The sequence below is a fragment of the Zingiber officinale genome, chromosome 5A, assembly GCF_018446385.1.
Source record: "Zingiber officinale cultivar Zhangliang chromosome 5A, Zo_v1.1, whole genome shotgun sequence".
Taxonomy (NCBI): Eukaryota; Viridiplantae; Streptophyta; class Magnoliopsida; order Zingiberales; family Zingiberaceae; genus Zingiber; species Zingiber officinale.
In genome coordinates, this window is record NC_055994.1 from 73,134,498 (window position 1) to 73,145,695 (window position 11,198).

General features: G+C 37.0%; 1 long non-coding RNA gene across 3 annotated transcripts; it reads left to right on the forward strand.

Moving 5' to 3' along the window:
* Positions 1–70: 70 nt before the first annotated feature.
* On the forward strand, positions 71–7,279 carry LOC121980592. 3 transcript variants are annotated; one of them, XR_006111607.1, is made up of 6 exons: positions 71–2,340; positions 3,640–4,486; positions 4,564–4,661; positions 5,457–5,535; positions 5,657–6,916; positions 6,995–7,279. It is a non-coding gene; the product is annotated as an uncharacterized LOC121980592 (long non-coding RNA). The 3 variants fall into 3 exon arrangements; XR_006111608.1 differs by having other exon boundaries at positions 4,395–4,486; XR_006111606.1 differs by lacking the exon at positions 71–2,340 and adding an exon at positions 2,936–3,543.
* The last annotated feature ends 3,919 nt before the right edge of the window (positions 7,280–11,198 follow it).

Consider the following 11,198-nt stretch of genomic DNA (forward strand, 5'->3'; position numbering starts at 1 on the left):
GGTTACCCTAAGTTACCGCTCTTAACCTAAGATTAAGAATTTATCTATGTATATAACTTAGCCTCACCGATTCCTCACTCATTGCCCGACCGAAATCACCGTCCCTTTCTCCTCCTCGCCTCTTAGTCCCGACGAAACCCTCGGCGGTGCTTTGAGATCCGACCAGGACACACCTCAGCAGGCGATTCTCCTCTAAGGACGACGCGATCGGAAGTGGAATCTGGCAACCTTCTTCCCGCCGGCGCTAACCTGGAACGAGGGCTTCGGAGATAACACGCGGAAGGGAAAGGCAAGTTCATATCACTATGATTTTGTGAAATCCACAAGGTAGGGGAGAGTAGCATAGAAGGTTTAGAAGTGCTCACCGATGAGGTTTGCTTGATCAGATGGTCTGTGAATCCATGTTCTGTGATGATTCTTGCTTCGCCGGTGGTTTCCCTCAGGTTTTCTCATGGGAATTGGGGATCAAGCATTGAGGGAGGATTTAGGTTTCGGTGTTTTGATGCTTTACTATCGAGAATTGTCGTTTGATTTCTTTTGGGGATGGGTTTCTCTTCCATAAAGTTCTGTTTTGCTTTGAGGATTTATTGAAGATCTTGCTTGGCTCACATGATTTTCTTGCTAGCTTTCGCCGATATACTTTGTTCAATGAAGTTTATGGATAATGAAATTGTCTGTCATGATTTTCGTAGCGTTCATCTGGCTGTAGATGAATTTGGGATTTGATTTCTTCCATGATGTTAATGAAGCGAGTTCTGGATGTTATCTGTTTGTGTATATGTCTGACCGAGATGTATTTAGTGGAATGAGTTTCGTTTTGAGTTCTGTAAAACCTTGGGCTGGGTTCTGGTCCCTGTGAAGTCTTCCGGACGATTTTGAGGATGATCTGTGTTCTCCTTGGGTACTCAAGAGTTTCGGTTGGACGGTTGGTTTACGATTTTCCTCGTTATTCTATTGTTCTAAATGTAAGCTGATCTGTTCTTAGAATCGATGTGGTTTTGGGATGAATATCCACGTGAATTGTTTCTTGTTGACTTGCTCCTTGTATGAGATTCGATTTCATGATGAGGATTTTGTTGTTGGAGCTTGCTTTTCAGAAGATTGTCTTGCCTCTCGTAGTTGTTTAGTTTTTGGTGGCAGGAATTGGTTGATAGGGTCTGAAATTACTTTAATATATTCAGTAGTATTGTAATTGGAATAGATATTGGTTTTTGTTTTTTTTCTGCAATCGGTCATTTAATGTTGATGTCCTTTCCTTTAGTTCTTTAAGACGAGCATGGTTAATAAATGGATGGAGATAGTTTCGGATAGTTATTGTTCTTTTGTGTTGGCTTGGGATTTTGGTTGGGTTCTCGTGGAATTGACAACAATATAATGATTCGGTTTGAGGTGTACTGGTTTTACTTGTGAAGGTTTTGATTCCTGTCTCTCCTAAACAGATTTAGTGGATGTGTATCAATTTCAAGTTTATTTTTATGATTTACTGATGTGATTGGGACTTTGTAGGGGATTGACTCAGTTTCCTTCTAATTATTGTAGTTTGCTGTAGTTTAAGTTTTTTTATGCCAATTTTAATACTTGTGAGCTATTCTCTAGTTTTGTTATGTAAGAGATGAATTCTTCTTTTCAGTAGCTTATTTACTTTATGCATGAAATGGGCTCTGATTGGGTTTTTGTGAAATTCTATGTCTAAAGAATGAATAATGTATTCAACTGTTATAGGAATGATGAATATGGAAAGAATGACAGGAATATGCTAAGAAATAAGTGACTGGAATTTATTATGATTATATAAACCTATGTAGCTAATTGGATGAATATGAGCATATGTGGTAGTAATACGGGATGGGTGACCCGGGATGAGCTCCGGGGAGGGCCTATCCAAACTTGACTGATATGGTTAGCTTCGGCTATATGACTGGATGCATGTTCTCTACGAGGTACCTCTAGGTTCATGGGACTGTTGACTGGCTCTAATTGTGGTTACCGGATATGTGACATATTCACCTTAGTAGCTACGTAGGATCACTGTTGCGTGTTATATCTCTCTATTATATGTGGCATATCGTACTTGAGTTGTGTTATGGTTTCTTTAAAAGGCTTCTAGTTGCTATTTTTACTACCTTATGGATATCCTCATGTTCACATTGGTCTGTACTTGCTGGGTCGTAGACTCACCACATTTATATCACATGTGAGGATGACTTCCAGGATATGCCGGAAGGCCCACGGGCGGAGTAGACGAGGAGGCGGGATGGACGCATGGTACTGTCCGTTATCCGGCAGTGCGGAGCATACTGGATTCACTGCAAGAGTTATTTTCATTTCTTTATCATTCGGGTAGGGAATGTTTGAGGAGTTTTTGTTCATATCGATAAACATATGTTGATACGGTCATATCCATGGGTTATGAAAATTTCTTTGTTGGTACTGCATTACGATCATTCAAATAGTAGTTGACGAGAGAGATTGGTAAAAAAAAAAACTGGGGATGTTTCATAAGCAATTGAACCTTCTTTCTCGCTGTGGTTGCGTTCTTGCTGCAATCCATGCCCTAGATCCATCGTCGGCACTTTGCCCCTTTGGATCATTGGTGCTGGATTTTTACCCTATCAAATCTTAATCCTCATTTTTCTTTGTGGCTGAATTAGGTCACGGATTGGAGACGTGGAGATCAGTGAGTTGTGCTTGGGTTGTAGGGCAGAGACTACATGTGTTGATGTTTGATCAGTAGTCTTCCTGCTTGATTCCTTCTTGATCCGAATTATGGAGAGGAATCCAGCACCTTCACTACAACAAAAATGTTAAACAACAACACCACAAAGACAACGATTTTAGAAGAAACTGTTGTAAATTTGGTAAAAGACAACGGTTTTATCTAAAACCGTTGTCTTTGAGCTCCCACAAAATACAAAAGACAATAGTTTTATGAAAACTGTTGTCGTTGAGTAATGTTTTTTTAAATCAACAACACATTTTACAACGGTTATCTAAAACCGTTGTCTTTAAGCGCTTTTCTAAGGGCTACGACAACAGTTTATTAAAATTGTTGTCTTTGACTTTATTTTTTCGCTGTTTTTCCCTCTCTCTGAAAAAAATTTGGCGCCGTGTTTTCCCCCTTAGCCTTCTTGAACCCTTATCCATTTTTATTTCCATCTCCCCATATGATCTCTTCACGCTCCTGCTGCCGAAACCCTAAGCATCTTCATTCAACCCCTCTATGGCAAACCCCTCTCTACGAATTGTTAAGTAGAGAGGAGTTGGAGGAAGGTGATGAGTTCGTTCACTAAAACATGTGCCAATGACGGGAACTTGCCTGACCTTGTTTGCTAGCTTAACTGCGTCTAGGGCATGGTCGACGCTCTTGGTGGAAGCGTCATCAGGTTCATGTCCCCCTTTGCCTCTTTCCTTTGCTTACTCGTTAGGGTTTCATCTTACTTGCTTCCTCATGAGGATGTTGTGGTCGAGATCTCCGAACATGAACTTGTCATCATTGTGGAGGAGTTTGGTTGCCTTCTGGCCAGGGTGTACTTGAAGCGTGAGGTACCCTAATCGATGAAAAACAAATTAAAATATGCTTCTTTTGGTGTAAACTTTGATGTTTACTGGGATTAAAATGCTAGCTTTGTTTCTCGGCAGTTGTTTCTTGCATACTAGTATGCAACAGAAGGACGACAAAGGTTCGACGTGATCTTGGGGCTCTTCCTCGATTGCCTCAACATCTTTTCCACTCTTGGGCATTCCCCTGCCATCGAAATCAGTTACCCTGGTCTGGACATGCAACTACTTTTGAAGTAAGCTTCTTCTTTCTTTTGATTGTGTATCTGTAAAGCTAAATCCACTGCTGCAGAGGTTAGATTGGGAAGGTATGTGTAAATTCATCCAAGCAGTTTGTGTTCTGTCTCTATAAATTCATTGTTTGTTGAATTCTATTGGGTACTCTTGTGATCTCTACATTACTGTGCTAAAAAACGAGTGTTCTTTCTTTAGGTGCACTGTAGTTGGACTCCTCCTTGTTCTTTGCAGGTTGAAGTGTAGTTGTCTGATAAGTATAGTTGTCTGATAAGTTATATTCATTGAATCAACAAGTGAGAAAGAGGAGTTCAATGAAATCCTACATAGCATAATAAAATTGTTGCGTGCACTTATTGCTCCATCCGCCATTAATATATGATAACATGGGTTCAAGAGACAAATCTTAGCTTCCTTTTTTTTATAAAAAAAATGTTAACTTCCTTAATTGTTATCATCCTGTTATTTGTTCCTATGACCTTTATTTTCTCTCAAGTGCTGCCTAGTCACCTACGCATGTTATATCGTTTGCATGGTATTTAATGTTATTCATGTCTTTGATAAGTGATACTAGCTATTTTATATGTGCTAATCAATCCCAGAAAGAGTGTGAGTACCTTATTGAATTAGCAAAGCCTCACATGCAGAAGTCAACAATTGTAGATAGTGTGACATGTTGGAGTAAAGATAGCAGGTTTATATTTTATTTCCCTATCTCTTTTATCACCTGGCTGCTAGTTAATCATCTTAAAGTGTAACAATGTCTTCCAGGGTGCGGACAAGTGTTGGCATGTTTCATAGAAGAGGACAAGACAAAATCATCCGAACAATTGAGAAGAGAATAGCAGACTTTTCCTTCATACAGATGGGTGTGTATTTAGTATGTTATATGAACTGAAGAATCATGCCTATTGGTTTATAGTATTTCAGGATGTGTTAGATTCTGGTTTATACAAAATTATTTTTCTATGTTGCTATCTGTAAACACTGACATATATCAGACCATTGCTCCTCTTAATTTCTCCATATTATGTGAATTATAACTAGACTTCAAAAATAACCAGTTATCTTGACTATTTATTACAAATTGGTATCTTGGTTCACCTTGACTCTGCTTTCATCTGTGTATTTACTAGTTACATAGTATATCTGAATTTACACTTTTTCCTGAACATACTCACAACTTTACTCTCTTAGATTGATTTTATTTTATTTTTTAAATCTATTTCATCCAGCTTTACTCACAATTTGGTATCTGAATTGTTCATGCTAAATGAGATATTTGATCCAGCTTCATAGAAAGTATTTGTTATGCAACTTTTTGTCAATCTTAAAAATGTGGATTCTTTCTAAAAGGGTTCTCATTTGAAGACATCAAAGTAATCATTATTAGTATATGAATTCGATATGGTGTTTGCTTTAATGTCTGCCGAGTAAATTCATTCGTGAAGAATTTAGGTTTCTAATGTATGAATGCTATTTGGTAGGAGAGGAAAATGATGCATTTGACATTTACATAGCATTCTATTGATAATAAATGGGAAAAAAAATCAACATGATTTTCTTTTCATTCTGTGGTTATCAAACATTGTTATTTCTAGTTGAGGGGATAATGACCTTGTTTTGGATGTTTTTATCTTCTAATATATGTTTATACTTTGTAGGTTCTATTGACAAAGTTTCTTAGCGTGCCACCAACGTTCCAAGTAACATCAAATGTTGTCCAGAATTTGACAATTACAAGTAAATTCACTCAACAATCTATATTTTTTTATCTATTTTTTTCATAATTAATTAAATGCATTAGTTGAACATAACAGTTAAAATAGACTTATAAAGAACATGTTGTTCTTATTTGAAGCAGAAATTCTTATGCGCATGTTGATCCTTGTTACTAGTGTTGTCAAGCACTAACATTGCAAAATAGTGTGACAACTGACAATCAAGACTACATGGAATAGTATCATCCTCAAAGGTACACACACTTGCTGTATAAGGATATGGTCAGTAAAATTATAAAGTTGCAACCATTAGCCATATCACTAAAAATTGGCAAGATATCAAAAATTTACACTTCCAACTTCATATAGCATTAGTATTATGCATTGAAATTGATAATAAAAAAATATAAGTAGATTAACAGCTAGGGTTGTTTTTCTTTAAATTATTAATTTCCTTGTCCTGAGTCCAATTACTCTCAACTTCCCAAACTAAATCAAGTAAATGACAAGAAGTTCTATTATTTTCTTAATATTGTTTATTTGTCATATGTTAGTAAATTGAGGACTCACAATGTTCTTCATTAATTATTGTTAATGCAAACTAGTATGGTTAACCTAAAATTGGAGCAATAACAAAGAGTGTCTGCAACTCTTCCATCCTTCAACTTGACTGATGTTACCTGTTAATAACAAAGAGTATCTGCATCGAGCACTCTTCCATCCTTCAACTTGACTGATGTTACCTGTTAATAACAAAGAGTATCATCTAATTCCTGACAAAACAAAACACACACTGCTAAAGAATAAAAACATACATCCCCATTGGTGTCAGAATTAAATCTGATGACTAGTGTGCCCTTGTCTATTTTGACTCCCTTGTTTGCATAATAAGCTTCATAGAAAGCAGCGATATCTGGAGTAAATAGCCTCGGCACTGCATGAAGGAAGAGAGATTAAGGATCCTGTGACACGGTAATTGACAAGTCTCTTATATTTGTTGCTTGGGTAGAATTAACCAAAGATAATTCTTTCGGACCATGTACTTCTGCATATATGGTGTTAACTTTGATTTTGTTAAAGAGAGATAGGGAGAAGTTAAAGGATATAGGCAATGGACATACTGTACCAGGGTTCAGGATACACCATAGTGACATCAAAGTTGTTAATCTTCGTAACGGCACTAAGTTCAAGCCCAATGTATCCACCTCCAACAATGACAGCCTTCCCGTTCTTCTTTGCTTGGATGGCCGCCACAAGCTTGTCAACATCATCAATTTCCCTCAGATACAATATATTTTTAGCATCAGCTCCAGGAGTACCAAAATCAGAGAGATTTATGACCTACAAATGTCATGTTACAAAATCAATAATAGAACATTGTCAACAATCACCCTATTCTTCAGGTAAGATATATAGATAGACTTTTATTTTTTAAATTTTCTTGTATACCTGTGCTATCAATGCTGTTTTCTTACATATAGAACTACAATGAACGGAAAGAAAGGTAGCAGTATTCAGATCGACATTTGCCTGGCGCCAAACGCAACACCACAATCAGAAAGCATGAAGAAATCTACCAAGGATCATAATGGCAAAGTCGCAATACCAATGAGGAAATTGATGATGGAAGTGTGGGAGTTTGCCAAAGAGGACACAGACAGGGTGACTTTTCCCTCAAGGTTGGCTTGGCTTGCCTCCTCGTCTCCCTTCTCATTCTCATCCAACCACCTTATCAAGTCTTCGGCACCAACTTCATATTAGAAAAGGTTGGTATGAAAAAATAAGCAAGTGAGAAAGTGGAGTCCAATGAAATCCTACAAGTTGAAGATTGTGATGGGACTTGGGTTGATAATAATTAAGTGCAACCCTACATGGCATGAACCACCATTAAAAGTTTCTAGTCTTTTGGCTATTGTTCATTAGTTGTAAATAGAGTTTATTTGTTTATTTGTATTGGGATAAATTTTATTTGAACATGAGATATGTTTCTTCTTTCGTAATTGTAATTCTTGTATAACTAACATTTTAAATGATATTGATGTGGGGAATATTCTTTCTTGATTATATGATTCTTTATTATATATTTAAATTAAAATCTGATATATTGGTATTAAAAGATAATAATTTAAAAGACAACGGTTTCAAATTGTTATTGTTGTCTATCACCCTCAAAGATAACGGTTAAAAACCGTTGTCGTAGCCCCAAAAACAATTGTAACTGGCAGAAAATGCTCTAAATAACAACGGTTTTAAACCGTTGTCTTTTAATTCAAAGACAACAGTTTAAAACCGTTGCAAAACTGTTGTCTTTTCATTCAAAGACAACGGTTTAAAACCGTTGTCGTAGCCCCCCACTTTTAACAACACTGCTAATTACAACGGTTTTAAAGGCCTACGACAATGGTTTTTAACCATTGTCTTTTAATGTTTTTGTTGTAGTGATTGCTGTTCTGTGAACTTTCTGGTTCCGACAGCAAACCCATCAAGCAGCCATAATAGTTGTAATTTGAGATAAGGAGTAGGAATTAGGGATAATTGGATTACTAGATGATTAGTTGAATGTAGGTAATTGATCTTAGTTGTAGATCATAGTGTAATTTGGTTATTTTAGATGGTTATGCATGTTGTAGATGAAATAGGTTTATGGATTGATTTAGGTATGATTTGATTATATGATTATGTGTAGTTTTGATTAGAGTTATATTTAGTTGTTTATGTGTAGAATTATTTAGTTTTGAATTAATCTAATGGAATGATGAGGGTTAAGGTAATTAACCCTAATCAACCGTTGGATTTCTAATCTAATGGGTGATTAGGGATTAGGCAACTAACCCTAATTGACCGTTAGATTTAATTAGGTAAGTTGTGATTGTGTTGATTAGGGTTTTGCTCTAACTAAGTTTTAGAGATTTTATTTAGCTATTCATTTGGATTTAGATTGTTTGACGCAGGACTCTGATTCGAGACGGACATCTCGACTTTGGATTTGGATTGATACCACCTTCTATTTGAGACGGGTACCCTTTGACTTATCTTGTTGATAGTGTCTTATGATATGTGCAGTTTATATATACTTACTAGTGTTGGTAGTTAGTAGTCCCCTAGTTTAGTTTAGTTGATACCTGATATATGCTTCTACTGATACCTACTATACCTTAGTCTAGGATGCTTTTCTTTCTTGCTATGCTTATCTGTGTTCATAGAGATAGAACTAATTATTGTGCTTCTCTCTATACTGGATTAGTAGATTGACATGTTGGATATATGATGTTGGATTCATGTGATTTATTATCCTTGTTATATATGTGTTGATCTCTTTGGCACCTACATATATGGAGGAGGATATGTTTAGGTATGGCATATTGTAGTCGCATGCACCATATCGCATGATTGCATGCTGGGTGATTGACAACTCCATTATTGTTGAAGTCGTCGGTCGGCTACATGGGCCTGCACACAACATGATCACTGCTTGGGTAGTGGCACAGCACTCAGGGTGTGCATGGTAGGTTGCTCGGTGGTGCTCCTCTAGGACGCTCATGGGTAGTGTGATTGCAGCGTGGTAGCACGTCGGGGTCCGTCCCCGTCATTGTGTACCGGGAGATGAGAGCATTGCACTCCCTTACTATGATTTGAGGTAGGAGGATAGGTGTACTCCGACAGCATCCCATCCACTCGGTCACTCATTAGGGGTAGTGACGGCAGAGTGCACGGTGTCACAGCCCTACCCACTTGGTCTCACCATCGTGTGTGAGATGGTTGATTGGCGTCAGGGGTGACCAGGACATGTCATTGCATCATATGCACATATTGCATTTATTGTGATTGTTGCATATTGGATGATGCATTTTAGTGACTGCATATGATTGACATGCATACAGGATACATTCTTTTACTCTGACTATTTTTACCTGTGTATGTTCACAGTTACAGCTCAGAGGATTTGCAGGTGAGTACAGTTTATTCCAAATATTCATTTCTTATTATTCTTGCTGTAAACTATATTACATGCTTCTTGTTATTTATTACAGTTTATTCAGCTATACATACATGTTATACTGTTAGGAGACTGTACTGTAGGCTCTATGGTTTAGGAGACTGTACTATAGATTATTGCTGGTAGTTATATGTCGTTGTACATATCTATTGGATTACCTGCTGAGTTCTTTGGACTCACACTGTTATATTACTATTTTTCAAGTTGAGGTCGTCGGGAGATATTCCAGTCGCTAGCTCCCCTTGTCGCGAGAATTTACTGTTGTTGATTTCTGTTATTGTTTCTATGCATATGCCGGTGATGTGGGATTTTTGTACTTGGAATTTATGTTGACTTTTGGGTTTGTTACTCTTGTTTTCCGCAATGGATATTTTCATTACTTCATGGATTATGTTAGTCTTCGTTGTAGTGGAGTACGAGGTTTTATATATATCTACGATGATTCTTATATCGTCTTTCTAATTATGGATGGTTCATATTACATTGTGTGGAATGTTGATATTAACTGTGTGGTTTGTTTATTATTTGTGTTGTATTGTTCCGACCGTGTGGGCCGAGGATTAGATATATGTATTCTGGATTCATATTGTCACCCGGACAGGGGTGATGCTGTCGAAATTTCTTCTGGCAGGGACTACCTGGGGCGTGACAATTTATTGAGCTCACTTGGCTACCAGGATTCATAAACTCTAGTACTTAACCTGGAGGTGTAGAGTTCAATTTCTGGGGAAGGCAAAAATCCACTGGCCAGGGGTGAAAAGACCTAGTGAGTAACGCCACGGTCGAGTGTCGTCGGTCGACGACATAAGGAGACACCAATTGGGATGCCAGTTGGGCCGCCTAAGGAGCCAAGGGGTCGGGTCGTTACAATTATAGAGATCCTCAAGGCACACAGAGCTTAGAGTAAAAGAGAATTACCAGAATTGACTGAATAAAATTATCAAATCAAATTAGTATTTAGATTATTCTAATAATTCTGTTATGATTATTAGAATAATTTTTAGAATTATTCTTAGAATAATTCTATTATTTATTAATTGGTCAATTGACTAAATAATTTTTAAACATTATATATTGTATTATCCTTAGGGAAAATATCAATGAACAATAGATTTTATTGCTCTCATATTATTTCCTGCTCTCTCCCTATTCTTCTTTTTACATGGTATCACCATCTCTTTTTATCTTCCCTCAACTTCTTGAGGTGGAGATCCAATAAATGGTGAACTCTTTAAATTTTTTTCCCCTCAAGCCTCTTCTTCTTTTCTACGTATTTTAATTTTATTGTTCTTCTCTGTGTTCTTCCTCTGCCAACCCCTTTATTTCCCTTTCCTCTTCCTTAATCTCTGTGTTTCACTTCCACAAAAAAAAAAGGTTTCCTTAACGATTTTGTTTCTGTGGTTTTTCTCCATGGTCGTCAACCACAAGGTAGAAGCTCTTTCTTGTGACGTCGTCCGACAACTGTCGTCGGACAAGTTATTTTTACTTTAAATGTCAAATACTCAACAACATCAAAGAGGCGAAAAGTAAAGTTCAGACCGATGTCAGATTTGTCACATCGTTGGTCATACTGGAAATATATTCCCTAAAAGACTTGATTGGTCTAGGGTAAAATATAAAATTTTTCTCAAAAATGGACATTTTGTTATTCAATGTTCTAGTCCATTTGACTTAAATTTCATTGATGA